The sequence below is a fragment of the Pleurodeles waltl genome, chromosome 4_1 (assembly GCF_031143425.1).
Source record: "Pleurodeles waltl isolate 20211129_DDA chromosome 4_1, aPleWal1.hap1.20221129, whole genome shotgun sequence".
Classification (NCBI taxonomy): Eukaryota; Metazoa; Chordata; class Amphibia; order Caudata; family Salamandridae; genus Pleurodeles; species Pleurodeles waltl.
Genome location: NC_090442.1, coordinates 338170962 through 338192677, shown reverse-complemented (window position 1 = coordinate 338192677; position 21716 = coordinate 338170962). Strand labels below are relative to the sequence as shown.

Sequence of the window (21716 nt, the reverse complement as noted above, 5' to 3'; positions counted from 1 at the left end):
TATCTGGTACCTGATTTGGGGGACCTACTAGTGAGACCCGAATGTTTATAGAAGAATCCTAGTGGGAAGGCCTGGATTCCCTTACTAGAAACATGCATTTGGATTAGGCTTTTCAACAATGTCACTGCTACTTTTGAGGTCCTAAAATTTACCACAACACAATCTAGATAATCTAGATCTGGTGCATGCCCCACTTTCATGACCCTTGTTATTAAAATAATGTCATCATACACATTTTTCCCCATCTGAGTTTTTCCTTAGCCAATGATCCACTTTAGATTTCAAACGTAGAACATGTTCATACTTCCTGGGAAGTAATGATGGAACATTCCTTTAAAAAAAGAAAACAAACATATAGGGTGCAGGCTATGGCCAAATGTAGATGTTTTATCAAATTAGCACCAATTGATTCACTTTTGGGATCTCCATTAGCTGTTGTAGATGCCCCTTCTGGTCCCTTATGCTTGTTTTTTTGCGAAGAACAATTTTTCTGACCTATAATCAATGCTCATTGGGTGGTTTTGTCCACTGCTTCAATAGGGTCTGGTCTTTCTACAATGTTACATATTGGATTTATTGTCACATTTTCCTCCCTGGGCTGCTTGGGGGGGAACCCTCCAGAAGACAGTCTATCTTCAATCGCTTTCAAATGACCACACACATTATTGAGGAATGTTTTAAGTTTTGACTCCAGATAGTTAAGGAAGTCGGTGCACAGTTTTTGGAAGATAACCCCAGACAGAGGCTTGTCCCATATCTTCTGCTCTTCTATACATTCAACGGCGTTATTTCTCTTAGGTCTTTGACAGATTTTTTTCGTGGTCTGCCGCTGAGCTTTAGAGGAGCCCTTCCTTAGTGGAGCTTTCCTGTAACTCATTTCTCTTTTTTGTAGGTGGAGGTGAATTTACAATCCCTGTGCCTGCATCAGTGACTCCCAACCATGGGTCCATGCTGACACAGGGATTTTGGTCATTAGCAACTTCAGAAGGTAATTCTGCTGGGGCTCGCTCGGTCTGGGAGGGGGTGACTCCCAGGAATATGCACGTGTCTTCATTTATTGCTCATGCAGGTGAGGAAGCCAACAATCTACGTTTATCTATTCGTTCTTCCACCAAACCCAATTCTGCATTAATTGCCCCCATTACTGTTGTGAGATATGATGCCGCCTGAGGGGTTTTGGGGTAGTTAAGTTCAATTATATCAACTTTTCTCAAAAGATACAGGCTCCAGCAATACCTTCCTTACCCTGTATAGTTTTATGGTCTTTTCTCCATTCTGACTCTCCATCAGACTTAAGTTCATAAACTATCTCATAAAACAGAGATAGCACTTGTGTTCAATATTCTCGATTATATATTGAGGATAAATGATTATTAGGGTTTTTGTAACTCTGCAAATATTTGGTTGCTCCGTTTCAAACTTAATATTGTTATAAAATAAAAATGACATTTGTGGGCCTGTTAAAGATACAAGCTATGCAGTTGATTTTTATCTACCCTGGCCGTCTCCCACATGAGCTAATTTTAAAATGTTCAAAAATTGCCTACTCCTATCATAATTTCAGAGTTGTGGATTCTAAATTGGACTATGAGTGTACATCAAGTTGAGGGGAAAAAATCAACCAAATTTAAAGAATGTATGTACATCCCACCATGTATGCACTGTACCTCTAAAATTATTATTTTTTATTTTTTCGAACAAATTGGATGGTTAAGACTAGACTATTGGCGTGGAAAGGAGAGGGTGGACATCCAGACGCTAGAAGTAATTGAATCTATTAAAATAGGCATACCTATAAGTACAAATAAAAATCTGGATGTACCAAACCCGCTTGTGTCAGCCTGAGTGGCAGCATTTTTAATGAGATGGCGTTTTTATAGTCTATTTAAATGAGCCCATTCTATAGTCTACATTTAAAAAAAAAAAAAAAAAAAAAGAATACTGAAGTCTAAATTGGAATTAAAAAAATACATTTTGGGATATCGTAATTCTAATGAATTTGGCTCGATCTATGACTGGGAGAGAGAGATTCTGTCTTAGATACAGCAGCCTTTTTGTTTCTGAAGATTTTGACAGAAAATGAGCCCATAATATTTCCTCTGGGTCCTTTGTTATAACTACACTATGCTATTGTTTTTGGATCCTTTGTTGTAACTACACCAAGTTATTTCACTTCAACTTTTCTATAAATACTTCATTCTTGGTTTTGTCTTTGAATTGTTTAATTTATACTCTGAAAAATGCCCGAGCTCTGTCCCGGATTGCATGATTTGCTAATAAACAGTCAGACTAGTAGCAAAGATCAATAGGATAACTACATAAAACAGGACTTTTAAGCGTTTATCCTGTGGCTGCAAGGGCATAATCTTTGTCTGAGCATAGCTGACATGAGGTACCCCTGGCTTGTGCCTCTCCTGGTATTAAATTGCTTACTTAAATTACCATTTGTAATAACTGCACTCTGTGGATCTTTAAAAAACAAAGTGTATAACATTGATCAGTTTGTCCCAAAATGAAAACTTTTGTCACACGAACCAAAGGTAATCATATTGAACTAAATAAAAAGATGTTTTTGGCGTTTGCCAGTAAAACTAACAGGAGTTAGGTGGAAAAAGCAAGAAACCTGTTACTATAAGAAGGGAAAACTGAGAACAGTAAGATCCTATCATTATGTTGCAATCAATCTATCTGATAACAAGAGCAAAGTATAGGGCCTTTGCCAAATATAGATAATACAATAATAATAGTCTCCTACTATGAAGGGAGTGTATTCCCAGTTGGAAAGCCTTTCTGACAGAGTAGATGAAATGGTGCTATACCCCAGGGGGCTAGCAATTTCAAGAGGTGATGGGGAAGATTGTTTTCTCCCAGCACTTTGTAGCTTTTGGATTTTAAAGGAATATCATTGATTTCTTGACATGTCATTTTCTGCTTCATGAGGTCTTTCCAAGCTATTATCAGTGATGAGATATTTAGCTCGAATTGAAACATCTTCCAAAGGTGTTTGCCATACTTCCCAGGGACTCTAGATGTTGGGTATATGCTTTGCAAATTCGTTAGATTTGAGTCTACCTCCTCTAGACGTCAGACTCATTAAATCATGAAGTTCCTATTTTGCTGCTAATCTGCAATGCCAAAATGTTCTTTCATTTTCACTGAAATCATATAGTTTGTTGTTTGGTAATCAGTCTGTTAGAAATCTTAGCATGCAACCATTCTATGTATAATTTGTTCTGCATTTCTATATAACCTAATATGCGTTTTTGTGCCATTCAGGATCATCTAGGCTAGCCAGCTGAGATGCTAAGAATTGGATGGCATCTAATAATGGTGACTTATCATGTTTCTAATCATATATTCAGTAATCACTCCTACGTATGCCTTATGTCACTTACATAATAAAAATAGGTGCAGAATATAAATTATTCAAGTATTCTGTTTGTACATATGAAGTAAATGCAGGTTTAACAGCAAAGGGTTCAAGAACCAGCTACTAAAGTCATTATCCATATATCAATGAAATCTAGGTTGTTGATGGCCTAATTCTATATATTTGTTAAACCTTTGGAAGTGCATGACTGCAATATTTGTTGAGTCTTCTCTAACAATGATTAAACAGAGTTCATCTTCATGGGAGATGCATGTGTTAAATGTGCATTTTCATTTCTTTATATAATCTTTTTATTTAATTTAGTCAAACAGATGCTGACAAGTAATGGTGCATTCACAATAACCAATATTTGACTATACATAATGCAGATCTTCAAAAAGCAACTTTGACACAGCCCAGCTAAAAGGTTGATCAGTAAACAGTATGAGGGTTAACATCTGAAGATTAGTCCTATCCAGGAGTATGGACGGACTAGGGAAAGGGAAGTTCTGAGTCAAGTGACAATTGAACCTGACATCCTGATAAACATGAATATAATGAGCAACACAATCATAAGATACAGTAACTTGCCATACCCTTCTGTGACAGGCTCACCCCATGAACGAAAATTAGTCAATACAAAGAATGTCTGCGTCATTTTGGCATTAAGATAAAGACTAATACATGCTCAAAAATAAAACTTGGTCATTCAGCTTCAAGATCAAGAGTTGATGTAGGGTTATTTGCATCTTGGCTTCAAAATATTTTTCAAGGATTGGGATGGATTTCCATCGTCTTAAGATGCATTCTTTGGCCTCTTTCAGGGCTGAGCATTGTCATCTTTTTGTGGTTTGAGAGCCCTAAGATATCATCTGTGTCATGCAGAAGGGCCAGTTCTGAGGAGAGGACACACTGTAGGACACATATTGTGCAGATTTTAGACCAAACTAGATCCTAGAAGGGCTGCAACCTTGAACAAGACCAGAGGATGTGAATCCTGTCCCATGTCGTAGTTTGGCATTTGGGATCTCCAACATAAAGATGCCAGTGGTACAGGACCTTCAAGTAGCTAAACATAAATCAGGATTTACAGAGGTTCCTATTTTCTGAAGGGCTGCCCAGTGTTCTTCACAGTAATGTTTGGCTAGTTTTCTGTTCCATTTGGTTAACAGAGATTGGCCAATAGATTTAGAGTAGAGGGTGTCTGTGAGCATCTCATGCAGACCAGATACCAGCTTCTTGTAGCTGCTTTCCTATTGAAGATAGGAATAAAGAGTAGTTGATTGCATGTTTGAGATGTGGGGACCCAGAGTTTTGATTAGGCAAGAGCACAATTGGAGGTCTTTCCACTGTTGATCTTGGTGGAGTTTGTAGTCTGTTTGAAAAATGTGCATTTCCATGGCACATTCCATATCTAGCTGTTGGTTTCAGAAGATGGATTTCTTTTAAAATTTGATAAGTTGCCTTTAGCTGATTTTTTTTTCTCTAATAGTCCCTTATAATTTGTGCTGCATAGTGACCAATTAATGTCTGGCAGGGGTCATCAGCCTAAATGAAATGTTCTGCCTTTGATAGTTAACTATAATCAGTATAGGCATTCCCCTATAATGCAAATGGTATTGAGACACTCATTACGAGATGGCCTGTGAATTCTGATAAATGTAGAAACTAACTGGAGTTAAATTTTTGGTAAATTTCGGCATGTCAAACCGGTTGATCTTTATCAGGAAATAAATGCTTGCTGGTCTTATGTGAACTGCTTATTTCTCAATAGTTGAATTGACCCTAAGCAATAAGTACAGTTGTCTGTGCTATATGTATCCAGAATAACCTCTTACTTTGAAGTGTACGTGTCCCCAGCATACATTGAGGCAGAATACAACATAGTAAAATAATAATTAAGTCCTGTATTTCTCTCCCGCGAACCACGCCAGAACCTAGATGTTTTGCTTGATGAGATTGTGCGCTTTTTCTGGCAGCGTGATCAATTGGTCCAAGTCGGTAGTGATGCCCCTCTCTGAGGGGTGGGCGAAATTCCCTTCTCAGTATCCAATTGGGTGGGCGGATGGGCCCGTTCGCTATTTGGGGGTGTGGCTGAGCCGTGATGTAGACACACTCTGGTCGGCTAATTATGGCCGGGCTATCTTGTGGCTGGAAGATAAGGTCGAGGTGTGGAGTTCGGTGCCACTGTCCCTTATTGGGCGCATTGCTATTGCGAAGATGGTTGTGCTGCCTAAGTTTCTGTACCTGTTTGTGAATATTCCTCTCGTTCTCACTGCGAGCTTTCTGAGGCGCCTACGTTCTGCTCTGATACAGTTAGTCTGGGTGGGCGGACAGCCTAGAATTGCCTGGGAGAAATTGACGTTCCCCTTTGAGCTGGGTGGCCTTGCTGCGCCCGACCTGGAACTCTACTATTATTGTGCGCAGGCCCACTTTGCGTATTACTGGTTGCACCTGGTTCGTTACCTACCACATTTGGCGCCTGAAAGTGATGCGGTGTGGCTGGATGGGCTGTCACGGGTTCTCAGGAGTCCCTCTCGGTCCAGGCCGCGTGGTGTAAATACTGTGGCTTGTACTTCTAGAACCTGGTCTGTCCTTCTGCGCTGTGATGTTGCGCGTGAGCCCTTTGCTCCCTCGATGCCGGGGCAGGCGGTTGCGGATGAGAGGATGCATTGCGATGCACGGCTGCGCCGAGTTCTTGCGGGAGTCTGGTCTGACTAAACTGGGGGACTGGTTTGTGGAGGGTCGCTTGATGTCTCGGAGGCGGTGCTTGGGGAGGGGCGTGACGATTCGCTACACAGGTTGTATGTATTACGTGTCTGTGCGATGCTGTGTGCGTGCTTCTCTGATTTGCCTGCGACCCCCCTCGGTTTGTCAGGTCCTGGAGGCGATCTGCGCGGTGCGGTCCCCTCGTGGTCTCATCACCAAGCTTTCTAACTGTCTGAAGGGTCAGCGGGGTGGCGTTGCTGAGTCAGCTAAAGCTAAATGGGAGGCCGATACCGGTGAAGCCATATCTGATGATGCGTGGGGGCAGTGCTGCGCGCACATGAAAGTTCTGTCTCCTAATTACAGGTTGAGGCTTATTCACTTCAAATTTCTGCATCGATTGTATCACACCCCTCGGAGGCTGCATGCTATGGGTTTGCGTGTGGACTCGCATTGCGAGAGATGTTGAGCCCCCGATACAGACTTTTTACATCTGGCGTGGCACTGTGGGGAAGTTCATACCTTCTGGGTTGAGGTAATGTATATGGTTGGAGAGATGATCGGACTGTATCTGCCTTCCTTCCCAGGCTGGTGCTCCTTGGACTGGTTGATGTTGTTCCGCCGGCAAACTGGAGACTGGTGGGCCTTTTGCTGCTGCTGGCTAAGCGCAGGGTGGCGATGTGCTGGAGGCGTGGTAGGTCTCCTTGTGGGTCTGATTTGGCTGCGCAATGCCTCCTTCTGCCAGGAGCAATTAATGATTTTCTGGGAATTGGTCCCGCAGGGATCTCGGCCCCGGGACATTTGGGCTCCGCTGCGCACCTTTCTGGATTCCTCTCTGTGAGACTGACGCTGCGACTCATCTTAGTCACGTGCTTGGTTGTCTTGCTTAAGTCCCCTATCTCATGCGACATGGCTGCTATGTGTTACTGGATGTTTGCTCTGTACCCGCTTCTCTCCTCTGCCCACCCTGCTCTCCTACTTTGTTGGTTGTGACTATGACTTCTTCCCTCAGACTGTGTGCTCATCTGGTGCTGGGCTCTGTCTTGTGCTTGTTGATGATTTATGGCCCTAGTGCTGACGCTATATTTTGATGAATTTCACCTTTGATGGGGCATTACCTCCTGAGCCTTTGAAGTGTTGTTACATCGGCACTGGGATTTGTGTACTGCGCTGGACTCGCCTTATATTACTTTGTAATGTTATTATGGGGCTTTCCTTGTTGTATATGTTCCTTTTCACTGAATAAAATATAAATAAATAAATTTAAAAAATCCTGTATTTCTCTCAATTACCCAAAAATAGCCATCGCCATTACTGTACTCCCTACAACCATACTCCGCACAGCTTCCGTCTTTAAAGCAAAACTACCCAAGCCTGGTTACAGTTCCTACTTGCTAAATTACTCTGAGCCTCACCTATGGAACAAAAAACTTTCACAGCACCATCGTTTAAAGATTCCCTCCAAACTCGCATTGCTGTCATCTACCAAAACGCTAAGATGATACAGACAAAGGTTATCTTCTGTTTCACACAATTGACAGCGAGACCGGGAATCGTTAAAAGCTTACAAACTGATGTCAATAAACACCACAGAAATGGGAGACAAGACACAAGACAAATTCCCTAGTCTATCGTTTTATGCTGTCCAAAATGTGGTATATACTGTCCCCTTGATTTGTACTTCCAATCTCCAAATCTATTTTAGGCAGTTCCAATTGGTCCAGCAATTCAACAAGCTTAAATGATAGACTAGGGAATTTGTCTTGTGTCTTGTCTCCCATTTTTGTGGTGTTTGACTGGTTTTAGTATTTTTAGTACTTGTTTCTTTACGATGCATTTTATTCATGTGTTTTAGATGGGATTAATTATTAATAAATATTTTTTTAGATATTTCCTTTATCTTTGGTGGAGGTGTTTGACAGTGTAGTGTGTTGAGTGGTTGATAGGTTTTGTGTTCCCTCCAGGGGTTGTTTATTTTCTTTTTCACTGTGTCGCGGTGCCCTGTCCCCTTGGGGTGATAGGTTAAGTGGGGCCCTCTTTCCCTCTTTTTTTTTTAAAAACACCAAACAAGTTGTGCCAGACCTGAAGAGTGTGGTCCCTGAGCTTAAATGTGCTGGGAGGTTGTGCTCAACCAACCACACTAAAATATGAAATGTTCTTTGCACCACCTCCTAGGCCCACGCCTCACCCTGAGTGATATTTAGAGAAATGCAGAGCTCTCCACACACTCTTTCTGACATTTTTATTTTTTCCAAAGGTCGGATTTTCAAGTTGCATAACGCTGGGCCAATGGACTGATTGATTTTTTTTTTTTTTTTTTTTTGTATTTTCCTCCTAGTGGCGAGATCTAGCCACTTAGGGAATTTTTATGAGGACTGCTGACATGAAAGGAGTGCACTGTCCAGGGAGCTGCCTGTGCCAGCCTTCCCCCTACTGCCTCGGTCCTGGTACTCCTCTCCTGCTTGTGAGGCTCTTGCACAGACGACACCGCTACAACTCAGGAGAGCACTATTTTACTGCACTCCCAAGGCCCCAGAGCCTCCTGGCTGTCTTGCGGAACACCTGGGCAGGGCAGTAGACTCCAGGTTCTTCCCTGGTGCTTAATTTGTAAATAAAAATGTACCGGTGCTGAAAGCCCTCCTCTTAGACATGCGGCTGCTGCAATTAAATGTGGGAACATAGAATACTGATGCAGCGTAATCCCGAAGCCATCTCGGGCCTCTTCAATCCATTTAAAGCCACTCCCTGCCCCTTCAGCTCACTCTTGCAGCTTTCCGCTTTCTCCCATTGTGATGCTTTTTCGTTTTTCTCTTCCTCCGTCTTTCTCATATGTGTCTTTTGCTCGCAGCAAATGCTTGGGGCAGAAGAATAAGCGCCGGCCCTCAAAAATAAGTGCCGGTGCTCAGCACCGGAGACAACAAGCACAAATTAAGTACTGTCCTTCCCCCCAACTGGTCCTCTGAGTATAAGGGGGCCAGACAACTGGACTTGGAGAGACCCACTGTAGTCCTGGGGAGCAGCTGGTGACAAAGTCCCTAGTGCATCTTGGCAGGATTTCAAGTGGCTTCTCTATCCAGTGGGTCACTCTTCTACTGTTGTCGCCTCTCAGGACCAGGATTAATTGGGGGTGTCAGTCAGTCAAAACCTTTATTCAGAAGTGTATAATATAAAATGACTAAGATAAAATCTAAATTCAGCAGTAACTATTCATGTTAAGTATGGTTCCACTGCTATTTATGCCATAAAAAGATCATCACAGCAATAATAAAGCACACCAAAATGCAAACACAGTCAGTTATAAATCAACACAGCTATTTTAAAACATTCAGTAAAATAAGTATAATCAGTTAATGTTAGACTTTTCATCCTTGGCGTTTTCTCCTTTAACTTTTTGTCTCTGTTTCCCAGGATGTTGATGTGTGCTGGACTCTGTTTTTGCTGTTTTTGTTACTATGGGCACTTAACCACTGCTAACCAGTGCTAAAGTGCAAGTGCTCCTATACAAAATGTGTATGTTATTGGTTTATCCATGATTGGCATATTTGATTTACTGGTATGTCCCTAGTAAAGTGCACTAGAGGTGCCCAGGGCCTGTAAACCAAATGCTACTAGTGGGACTACAGCACTGGTTGTGCCACCCAACTAAGTAGCTCTGTAATCATGTCTCAGACCTGCCACTGCAGTATCTGTGTGTTACAGTTTGTAACTGTAAAATCGACTTGGCAAGTGTACCCACTTGCCAGTCCTAAACCTTCCCTTTTCTTACATGTAAGACATCCCTAGGGTAGGCCCTAGGTAGCCCCAAGGGCAGGGTGCAGTGTATGGTTAAGGTAGGACATAGTAATGTGTTTTATATGTCCTGACAGTGAAATACTGCTACATTCAATTTTCACTGTTGCAAGGCCTGTCCCCCTCATAGGTTAACATGGGGGCTACCTTTAAATATGATTAAAGTGCAGATTCCCTTTGGGAGCAGATAGATATGTGGAGTTTGGGGTCTCTGAGCTCACAATTTAAAATACATCTTTTAGTAAAGTTGATTTTAAGATTGTGTGTTTGAAAATGCCATTTTTAGAAAGTGGGCATTTTCTTGCTTATACCATTTCTGTGACTCTGCCTGTTTGTGGATTCCCTGTCTGGGTCAGTTTGACAGTTGGGCTGGTTGCACCTCTCACTAGACAGTGACACAAAGGGAGCTGGGGTGTAGTCTGCATTTCCTGATGAGCCATCTGTGCTAGGAGGGAGGGGAGGAGTGATCACTCACACCTGAAAGAGCTGTGCCTGCCCTCACACAATGTAGTCTCCAACCCCCTGGTGTGTGTCTGGGGCCTGGCCTGGCCAAACGAGAGACATTTCTTTGAAGTAAGCCTACTTCAAAGGGCAAAATGGGTATAAGAAGGGCACCCAAAACCACAGAATTTATAACACTTCGGGAAACCAAGAGGAACCTCTGCCTGGAGAAGAGCTGAGGAAGAAGAGCTGCTCTGCCTATGACTGTGCTTTGTGGAGCTATCCTGCAGTTGCTGCTTCTGCCTGTGCTAGAGGACAAAGACTGGACTTTGTGTTGCCTTCCTTCTTGTGAAGAACTCTCCAAGGGCTTGATTTAGAACTTGCCTCCTGTTGTTTGAAGTCTCGGGGACAGCAAAGACTTCTCTCTGCCAGCACCTGGAGCCTCTGCTGAGACTCCTACTCTGCCAAGTGGTGCCCATCCAGTTCCTGGGACCCTGAAAGGAGAAGCTGGCACCCCAAGAGTGACAAATCCACGCACTGACTGCCGTGCGGGGAAAAGATCGACGCGACTCAGATCAGCGGCTGAAAAATCAACGTGCAGCCGACTTCGCGGCTGAAAATCGACGCTCGCCTGCAATGCGACCGGAAGATCGACCCCCGTGGCTGGATAAACGACGCGCAGCATCGTTGATGGAGGATGGTGTGATCACAACCCACGCTGCGTGGTTTTCGGGTCATCGTGCGGCAGGATTTCCAACGCAAACATTGCTGGTCATGCAAAAACGACGGAACGCCTGCCTGGACCCAAGAGTGGGGTTCCAATCAACGCATCTCTCTTCTGTGGAGAGAAGAAACGACGCACGCCGACTCGACTGAAGGAGAAACGATGCAAGGTCTCGCTCGTGAGTGATATCGAAGCATTGCAAGCCCTTTTTGGCACACACTCGCCCGTATTAGGGTTATTTTTGACGCACCCAGGTACATTTTCACGCAAACAGCGTTAGCGTTGTGTTTAAAACTACACGAAGACTCTCTTTGCTTTTTAATTGATAACTTGACTTGGGTAATGTGGATTTTTGCCATTTTGGTCTTGTTTTGTTTAGATAAATATTTTCTATTTTTCTAAACCGGTGTTGCCATTTTGTAGTGTTTTCATTGAATTACTGTGTGTGTTGGTACAAATACTTTACACCTATCACTCTGAAGTTAAGCCTACCTGCTCGTGCCAAGCTACCAAGGGGGTAAGCAAAGGTTAGCTGAGGGTGATTCTCTTTTACCCTGACTAGAGTGAGGGTCCTTGCTGGGACAGGGAGAAACCGGACTGCCAACCAAAGACCCCATTTCTAACAGTTAACAATAAAATTGCTAAAATACCAATAAGTGTCCAAAATTGAAGTCTTGTGCAATAACATTACCACCATAGCCAAAATTTGAATTTTAAAACGCCCTAGCTGGCATTTTGATTTCTGATCCTCAGTGGCCAGTGAATATAGCTAATAACTGAGTAACAAGTAGGCTGCTAATCTAAATGGCCTGAGAAGTAAAAACCTAATTTATCATATGAAAAACAGTTGGCATGCAATACAGGGTGTACGAATTGCAATCTTGGAGTGTTGTAAAAGTTAAAAACAAACATAAAATGAGCAGTAGATTGTTGTTTTATGTTGTTACAAGGGCAGCAAGGTAATGAGGGGAACCAAGTACTCCGCTATGGAAATGCAGCCTGAAAGTGCACTGTGCTTAATCTTAAACGACTAAGATAAAATCTATATTCAGCATAACTATTAATGTTAAGTATGGTTCCACTGCTTCTGTCTGAAGTAACGAAGAGCTGTGTCCATTGTTAGCACTCTGGAAGATCTGGCATCATTTCCATGCCAATAAAATAAAGTTATCACCTGCATCTTGGGCCTAGTATCAATTCTGTTGGGAAGATGAGAGAAGTTTTGTATTCCAAGATCAAAGAAAGCTTGTAGGCTAACTATGGAATCAGATCTATTTTGTCTTGTTTAATGTAGTTCTTAAGTACCGATCAAGAAAATTTGACCTTGGGGGGAATGCTATATCTTGATCCAAAGGAGTAAAGGTGCGATCACTGTGTTCTCCAAATAAGAAAGGCCTAATTCTAAATGGGCGATATAGCTCGCATTGCTCTTGGTAATAGCTAACAGCCTGCAAAGAAATGTATTGTCTAGGGTTTGCAGATTACTGTAATCTGTTACTGTAACCCCACACTCCTGCCTTGTATGTAGCGACAGACTTATGCTTTTATCAATAAAATAAATTCTTAAATGAGCTTATGGCCAAGTTTCTTCACAAATTTCAAAACTGCTTCAACTTATGTGCTCTTTGGGTTCGTAGCTTTTCTAATTTTAGATTAGCGTCAAAGATGATGCTGAGATAGTTAAAATGTTGTACCTTGGCTATAGCAGTCTCACCTATTGAGTACTTTTGTGAGTGTGTCTTTTTGAGGCCACTGTTCATTGTATAAGATTCCTGATAATTCACTTAATTTAGGATTGCCCATGAAATTGTTAAAAGAATCAAGTAAAATCTGCAAGCCGTTTGGGGTGTGAGCAATTAAAAGTAGATCGGGACTGGGCGTCTCCCAGTCTTGGGTAGGGCATTCCCTTCTTTCACTAGCACTCAATCAAGGGCATTAATATAAAATGGTAATAGAAAGGGGGCTAAAATGCAAACCTACCTAACACCTTGATTGGACTTGATAAACTGGGAACGTTTTCATCCTGGCCATATCGAACTTGAGCAGTCAAGCCCCATTGCAGAAGCTTAAAGAGGTCTACCAAGGAATTTTCAGTGGCCACCTTGCCCACCAGGTCCCATTGATTCACCTTCTCCACCATGTCAAAAGCACAGGAGGGGTCCATAAACACCAGGTGTAATGAACCTCTCCTGCCTTTGACATAATTCACCATTATTAAGAATACATTTAGGATTGTTCTACTGTGCCCAGTCCTAGATGGAAACCATATTACACACCTTGAAATACGTTTTTTGTTTCATCCCAGTCTTCCAGTTTTTGAAGGATAACCCTCCCTACATTTTTTAAGGATGAATCCAGGAGGGAAATAGGGTGATAAGCTGGGTGGTTTCTACCCCTCTTTTTAAGGATTGGCACAATAGTGGACGTTCTCCATGAATTTTGTGGACTGCCCTGAATTCCTGCTCAAAACGCATTTGTTAGTAATGGTGCCAATAACCTAGGGCTCTGTCTGAAGACAGCAATTGAGACTCCCTTCAGGGCCAGGTGCTTTGCCAGCAGCGCACCTTAAAATGGCTTTTGACACTTCCTTTACATCGAAAGTAATAATTTAAAATAGATGTGCTGTCCAGGGTAAAATTTGGTGGATCTAAAGGGGCTGTCTGGGAGAAAGAGTTGTTCTCTTGATCAAAGATCTTGGAAAAGTAAAGCACCCACTCTCCGGCAGGGATATGACGTTCTGTTCTAGGTTGGTTCTGCTCAGACAAATAGGGCCAATTGATAATTTCCTAAACAGCCCTGTTATCCCCAGGTTGTTTGGCGGCTTCCAAATCTTCCCCAGCCCTGCTTCTTATTTCCCCCTCTATGCTCATCTAGGGTCTTTTTATTATATATATATTTCTGGCCATTCTGATATTCTCAATATTATGTGGTGAGGTTTTGGTAACCAAGTTTATGTTTTTGAGAGCTGCAGTGCAAGTGGAGTTGAACCATTTTTAGGTAGGTGGATTTTTATGTGGTTTCTTTTCGATCAACATACAGGACACTGTTTTACATTGCTCCTCAAAACTATTGGGTGTTAAAAAATTAAAATGGGAATTGATTAGCAAAACATCTGAAAAACCTGGCAAAGACGGACACAAAAGTTGGTAGCAAGAAGTGGGCTTTAATTCTTCTGCTTCCGTGTTCATGCAATTAACTGAGATCATTATTGTAAGGCCCTCCTTCGGTCTGCTGATAAAGAAGGCGTCTGTGTCCCATGTTTCTTGGCATCATGCTACCTCAGTCATTTACCATTTGTAATCAATCATCATTGTACAGTTTCTGGCAGATACCTGCGATGTTCAGCGATAGAAGGCGGAGCCCAGCCACCCCCTCGGAAGCCGCATGTTCAGGGCTTGTTAAACATCTCTCGCTGGCTGTTATTGATTTCAGGTGCAGTGGTGGATTATGGTAAGGTTTGGTAGCGAACTGAAGAAGTGACCAGTCATTCTATATCAGACAAACCAGATAAAGGTGCAAAACGGTTCTTTAAAGCAAGAGGGACAGTGGGCAAGTCTGCCGTTTTAGGGCCTGCCCTTGACCTGGTAATTTCAGTGATTGTTAGGATGGGTGGCTGGTATAAGAAACCCAAGGGGAAGTCATGGATCTTGTCCTATTGGTTTACTAAGTGACCTAGAAGATGTTGCAAAGAGCCCACCAATCATGGTTTTTTTAAGTTAACTACAACACAATCACCCTTTGAGGTTTCAAGTGTGAGGCATAGCCTTCCGACTCTCCAAACCATGATAATATCACCAACTTGGTCCATCAGTCAGCCACATTTTTTTTGTACTAGTGGGTACTTTAAATTTCAGGGCCAACCGATACTCAAGAGTGTCCTCAACCAGAGTTGGGACCCTTTCCAGGATTATGACATATGGGGTACATTCGGGTGGTAGCTGATGGATACATTCTTCTGATTGTTGGGGAAGTGGTGGAATCTGGCATTACCAGTTATCAAAATGAGGAGGAATACTTGTAGCAAGTGATGCATGCTGGTGCTGTTGGGCCTAATGTTTCGATTTGCTCAAGAACGTCCCTTCAGAAAACCTTTAATATGGCCTGCATATTGGTGAAGAAAGGTTTACAGGAATCAAGTAACTCAACCTTGAAGTAAAACCTTTCCCAGGGCACATTTCTTTTTTTTTTTTTTTTTTACAAAGATATCAAACTTGGGCCTTTTCAGTCCTCATTGATATTTGTTTCCTTAGCTTTCAGTCTCGCAGTTACAACCCTCCGAACGTTTCCGTCCCTCCACTTCTGTTTGGAGTGTGCAGCTTTATGCTGGGGGCTGTCAGAATTTGCATGGAAATATCAGCAAGTGGCTTGTGCATAATGCTCAGGTTAGGTGTTTCCACCGTAACTTTGGAATGAGATTTGTGATTAGGTTGTAACGGTCCATTAGGTCATTATCAGTCTCTCCAGCTGGTGGCTTGATTAAAAAAAAATCCGGGGGTCAGATCTTTAGTATGAGTTAAAGCGTCTTTAATCAGTCTTTGCACAGCGTCTATACAGTCATCAGCTAACTCCAGTTCAGTGGTGATAGCACCCATGGCAGATGACAAATAAGTTATTATCGGGGGAGGAAAGGTTTTCTTTGTCCCCTCTTTTATAGGCTGAGTAAGTTTATTTTTCCACATTTCTGAGTGCACGAAGTGGAGGTGACTTGTGATCCTAAGGCAAACAGGGTGGCCCTGCCCAGCCGTACTTGGCCGCGCAGGCGCAGATGGGTCCGCTGCTAGCCTGGTGTTTGCCACACACCGCCAGGAGCAGCAGAGGTGGAGGTAGTGCTCGCCGGCAGCTCCTCCCCCGCCTCCTAGAATCCTGGGCCTGTGGTCCTCGCTCCAGGTAACAGACAGCATCTGTTAAAATATTCTTCTTCTGCATAAAGTTTATATGCCAATACTTGGTGTTTGGTATTGTATTAATGCAATTAACATGTACATACTGCTTTTACTTTCAAGATTAGAGTTGTTAATGCTTTGTAATTTGTTATATTACAGCCCTGACAAAGCTCTTGTATGAGTGTAATGCGATGGCAGTTTTTGGCGTTTTTTTTTTTTTAGAAGAATCAATCCAGCTCTCTCATCAGTGCACGGTTGAGCACTGCATGTTTTTACCTGCACTGAACGGACACCAGCTTGCTGTAGTTTAAGCACTATCTGTATTAGCACGTCTGTTCGACTCTACATATAGCATGAGTACAAACTGCTGTTATCCGTTATTTAAAAAAAAAAATGGCCTGAGCTATGCCTAAGGGCTTTAGTTTGCCTGCACACCAGTGTTGCCACTCAGGGAATTAATACTTTCAAGTACATGAACGATCATTTTAAATAACGTGTTCTTGTGCCTCCGGAGTACTGTTTGCATCTGGCTGGTAGCTGTGCCTTTCAAATTGTTGTAATAATTGAATGAGGGATGTGTATTTGCGGCAGACAGAAGAACAGACATCACGTGTTTTTCTGCCTCTGTGAGGAAGCAATTAGACCCGAGGCTTTGAATCTCGGTTGAATTGGTTATGCGGTGGCGCTGATGTCGACCACGTGATGAAATCAATGACAGCGCATCCCTTATTATTTCCGCTGTTTAAATATGTTTGAGGATCACGGCTGTCTATAGTCCGCATAAACATGCACCGGAGTTCTTAGTGTAAACCTCACTTAATCATGTCCTGCTCTATAAATGTCCAGACATCAAAAGGCCTGAGCTGGGACGCAGTCAGAGGACGCCCACTTTAAAATGAATCACCCTTTATTTGCAACATGCTGTGCGCAAGACTCTCCTTATTACGACTTCTTCCAAAAAAGCAACTAAGCATGCCTACCCGAACCCCAGCAAGTGATTTTCCTCGCACCGAGTGCCCTCTGTCCAGCGAATCCCGCCTCGCGCCTGCTCCTCTTCACAGCGTCTCCACTGTGCAATGAATGTCCCAAACCTATGTGAGTTGTAGCCGATTTCGTCCTCTGTTATGAGTGTGTTAATCTTGCCCGAGTGAACATTACTTAAACAGCAGAGCGTCTGATCCACAAAGCCATGTTTGGCCCTATGTTTCTGGTAAAAAAAAAGGACAGAGTTTTGGCCAGCTATCCACGAAAGGATCCATAGTTTTCCGAAATATATTTACTTCTTAATTACGTGTCACAGCTATATACAATTAAATAGTTATAAAGCCCAAGCAAGTTATGGGGATTAGGCGGGTCAAGGGAGGCTAAAAACTAATTGGTTTGCGAACAGACTCCTCTCTGACATGTTCCCGCCCTGGATATGGCTCGAGATTGTTCCATCAAAGGCCTGGAGTAATTTCTCATCGGGGAGAGAAGGCAAGCATAAGTGACCCCTGCCTTGCCCCTTGTGGCCACTGGCATTGGCTTTGCTACCTTTGGCCTCAGAAGAGTCAAAACCAATGCCAAGAGCACGGGGACGGCTCCACATTCCATATTTTCTGCCCATTTTTACGTATTCAAATAAGGAATAATAATCTATTAGTATAATTACAAAAAAAAGGAGCACGCTTAGCTGGCACGTCATCTGTGGTAAGTAAAATGTTTTTAAATGTATGTTGTGTGCATGCTTGTGGGTGGCAGTGTGTTTGTGAGTGTGTGAATGTGTGAGCACATGCCTTTTTGTGTGTAAGCATGTTTGTACGAATGTGAGTAAGTCGGAAACAGGTAGTGAGAAAAAACTGAATATCCCATAAGTATGAATGATTGAGACTGAGTGAATGCAAGAGAGTGAGAATTGAAAAAGAATGAGCGTTAGGGGGTTGAGAGAGTGAGAGCCTGAATGAATGAATGAGCGTGTATGAGTAAGAGAATGAGTGTGATGTGATGGTTGCAAGTTTTTCGTTGGCCCTGGCAAACTGAAGTTAATTATTGTCTTGTTGTTCTTAGCATGCCAGACACATGTGACAAAATCCTGGCACGAGCACAACGGAGGTAATATATTTCATAAATGGCACCAATGGTACAATACTGATACTGCCATGCTAAAGGTAATTCATGACTTGGGAAAATTCTTGCCATGTGGGCACCAGTGGCAAAATGCTGCCACCACCTCATTTGAGGTAATTCGTAGGCTCTTTGTTTTGGCCTGGGTGATTCCAGAAACGAGAGGTGGGTGCAGCTTGATTTTGTTTAAAAAAACAAAAACAAAAAATAGGGGGTAATGCACAAAACTCCTCAGTGAGTTAAAAGTTTTCAATTATTTGTTTGAACTGTGCTGTATTTAAGTTATTTGGAAAAGGTCATGCTCTCTTTTTAAAAAATTAAGGCAATCTTGTTCTCACTCTTTAATTATCTTTCTGGCAGACTGTTTATTTTGTGAAATTCATTGATTCCCCTTGCGCACAGGTGAGCTTTGTCAATGTCTCTTGTCAATTTTGGTGAGGCCTGTGAGAACCTGCATTGCTAACTGAGGGAGAGCTGCGTATGAACTCCCACAAAGTTAGTAAGCCAATAAGAAAAAAAGTACAGTTTCAGTAAGAAAACATGAAATCACACCTGGCACCCATGGTATCAAGGAGCAAGCATTTTCTTATGAATGTTTGTAAAATATTTGAGCAGTGCCAAAATCACTACTGTTTGGAAACATAGAAAACAAAAACCAGAAAATTCTCCCTATTTTTGTCTTCCCCAGGTGTAGTTGTTCTCTGAAATGATAGTGGTTTAAAGTCTTTCTTATAGTGGTCACTATCCAGTGATTGGGGATAGGCCAGGACCATTTTAAAAAAAAGTTTGCATAGCTGACTACTCTTTTGTAGTAGTTCCTGTTGCTTTATTGCAAACACTCCCAACTTATCAATTCTCCCCAAAAGACAAAAAAGGCAGATCTTATACCTAAAATCAAAGACATTCTGGTCCCCATTTTAAGAAATCGAATGTGAGGGTCTGATTAACACCATAGCAAAGACCAGAACAATTTAATATCATCCCAAACCGATCCCATCATCTCTGCTCCGATCTGTGGAACAGTCGTTACATACTGACAGAATCTTATAAATGCCCCTTTGTCACAGGTCATAGTCCTCGTGTGTCTAAGAACTGGTTGGGCCACACCACTCCAACATGCATTTGCAATGCACTAGGGTCTTGCATTTGTCAGAGTTACAGCTGTTCACATTTGTAAACTCCCAACCGGATTTTTCTTGCACTAAAAGAAAAAACAGCGCGATCGCGCTGCTACAGTTCACACGTAATAATACCTATCGGCAAAAGTGCAATTATAAACGTAACCGGCAAAGGTGCAATTAACTGTGTTACAAGGTCGATAGTATGCTAAGCGCTCAACTTTTGCCCAGCGAGATCGCGCTGTGAAAATATAGAAAAAGTAGTCCACAAACCTGAAGAAAACAGCGAGCCTCGCATGTTTTCAGTACTTGGACGCTGCGCTCGAGGAGGGCTAACCACCGGAAAAGGCATGACGTATGCGTGCCTTCTACTAATCAAAGGAAGCGGATTCTAACAGGCAAGCCAACTTGCCAATGAAAAACACTGACGTGACGTCAACGGGGCTCCGAGCCCTTTTTTAATACCTAAAGCATCTCGCTTAGCGAAACGCATGCCCTTGGGCTCGACCCTAAAAAAAAAAAAAAAAGGGGTTGGGCTGTTAGGACCTTAACAACTTCCACCCAGTCACCACTCCTTTTCTTGTACCACAAGTGTGAGAGAGCTGTGCACAAATTCATTTAAAAAACGACCTAAAAGAGAATTAGAATGTTTTAAATCACAATGTAGTACATAAATTACAACTCTAAAAAAAATAATCAGTAATGCCCTTCACATCCTGGACAATGGGGACTGTTACAGTAAACCACACCTTGTTCCTAAAAATACTCAAGGGGAGGATGGGTGTTTAGATAGTGCACTACTGAAATGACTGTCATAATTATTGGAAAACCATGGTCAATGCATCAAATTAGCCATTCTTTCTCCAACACAGCATGCCTCAATCAAGGGGTTCCCCAGGCTCAATACTTTCAACCATAAATCTAAAATATATATGGGACCCAATTGCATATCATCCCTAATCAAACATTCACTTCTACTTATAAGCATATGACAAACAGCTTTATTTGAGAATTACTTCCCCATAAGACAACAGATTGATGTAGCAATTCATCAATGAGATACAATCCCGGGCGTTGTACTGACGTTTGAAACTGAACTTTGTAGAGACAGAATTCCCGCTCATTTCTACTTCCAACTCCCACATACCTGCAATAAACAAGCTCAAAACGACAACTCTTGACAACAATCCAATCACTATAGAATGTGCTAAATCCATAGACTTCAACTTGGAAGAGAACCTAGACCCACAGCAGCACATTAATAATCTGCTAAGAGAGCTCTGTTTCAAAAGAGACTGCTCTGGAACATCAAATACTTCATTCCAGAACAAGATTTTAGGCCAGTAGTTCTTTTTAAGACTGGAGTTTGGAAACTCTACATGTTGACATTTCCATAATCCACCTAACAGCCCTCAAAGCCAGATGTATATAGAATAGGATTAGGGTCCATAAAATGTGACCGTGCGTCACCCTTACGATCCGAGTTGGCTCCCTATTGCATCTACCCTTAAATAACTCTCAGAGGCTATGGATCTCAGGTGACCAATGTCAGATAAGCATTGAAGACACATTTGTCTAGAAACACCCAGTGCTGAAGACATTCAGACACTAAAAAATTATTTCCCGGAAGCACATCAAGAATATGGGACTCCATTCTACTGAATAACAGTACTATTTCATCTTATAAATCATTCATAAGGGATCAGAAACCCCCTAATTTTAAAAATGAATATCAATGCTATCAACAAATACTAAACAAATATATAAACCCCTGCTTTCTTAGTCCTTCGATGTGGAGTGGCCATTGAGCCAGAATGCAGAGCTCTGAATCCTGACCTAGAAATGTCCTATTGAAACTACAAATGTTCCCCTTTCTGTCCAGTTCTAACTCACAGCTCTGCCCTTTGGTGACGGAAAACCGTTTGAACGGTAATAGGCTGTCATGGCAGGTTCTCCTCACATTCTTATTCATATTCTGTCCTCTCCTTTCTCCTATGATAAGTAAGATTAGATGGCCTGTAACTGACTCTTCCTTGCTTTCCTTCCAACGTGCTCAGTCCTACTGTTCTTCCCAGAGAGGTATTTTGCACATTTTCAAGGGGTTACTTACTGTCACAGGAGCAGGGTGTACCTTGCAGAAACGAATGTGTCCAATTTAGAGGCATAGAAAATCCAGGTTAGCTGAATCAACTTCACAATGTATTTAAGAAAAACCCACGTTCACCATTGAATTGAAGTTTTGCAATGTACCACTCCATAGTAGATTTGTTTAGCTGCCCTGTAAGCTGACTTGTGTAACTTCTACTTAGTTAAACTTTTGCAATAAGTAAATATGGCTGCGTCCTATACACTAAGACACCACTTTTGATCTTGTCACAGTCAACGTTCATATTTGACATGTACAATTTTTGCTCAAAGCTAGAACCCCATATTCAGTTCCTTGAAGTGATGTATTTAGCATCGATTCTCTGATCATCCTGAAATAGAAGAGTGCATCATAGGCATATTGCAAAATGGGGAGATGAGATGTCTGTCAATCAATGTACATGTGTAGTAATAAAATGTAATATAAAAAAAAAATG

The 21716-nt window shown here is 42.2% G+C and overlaps 1 protein-coding gene across 9 annotated transcripts in view; it reads left to right on the top strand.

The window, feature by feature from the left end:
• Positions 1-21716, top strand: part of EPS8 (EGFR pathway substrate 8, signaling adaptor) — a 790402-nt gene that overhangs the window by 325807 nt on the left and 442879 nt on the right. The window contains exon 1 of one of the 9 annotated variants that reach the window (XM_069228466.1): positions 15899-15917. The exons of 7 other annotated variants lie outside the window; for them this stretch is intronic. The gene's annotated coding sequence lies outside the window, so the exon portion shown is untranslated. Of the gene's footprint in view, positions 1-15898; positions 15918-17985; positions 18005-21716 lie in introns of those variants that run through there. One more of the 9 variants, XM_069228467.1, reaches the window with a different exon arrangement.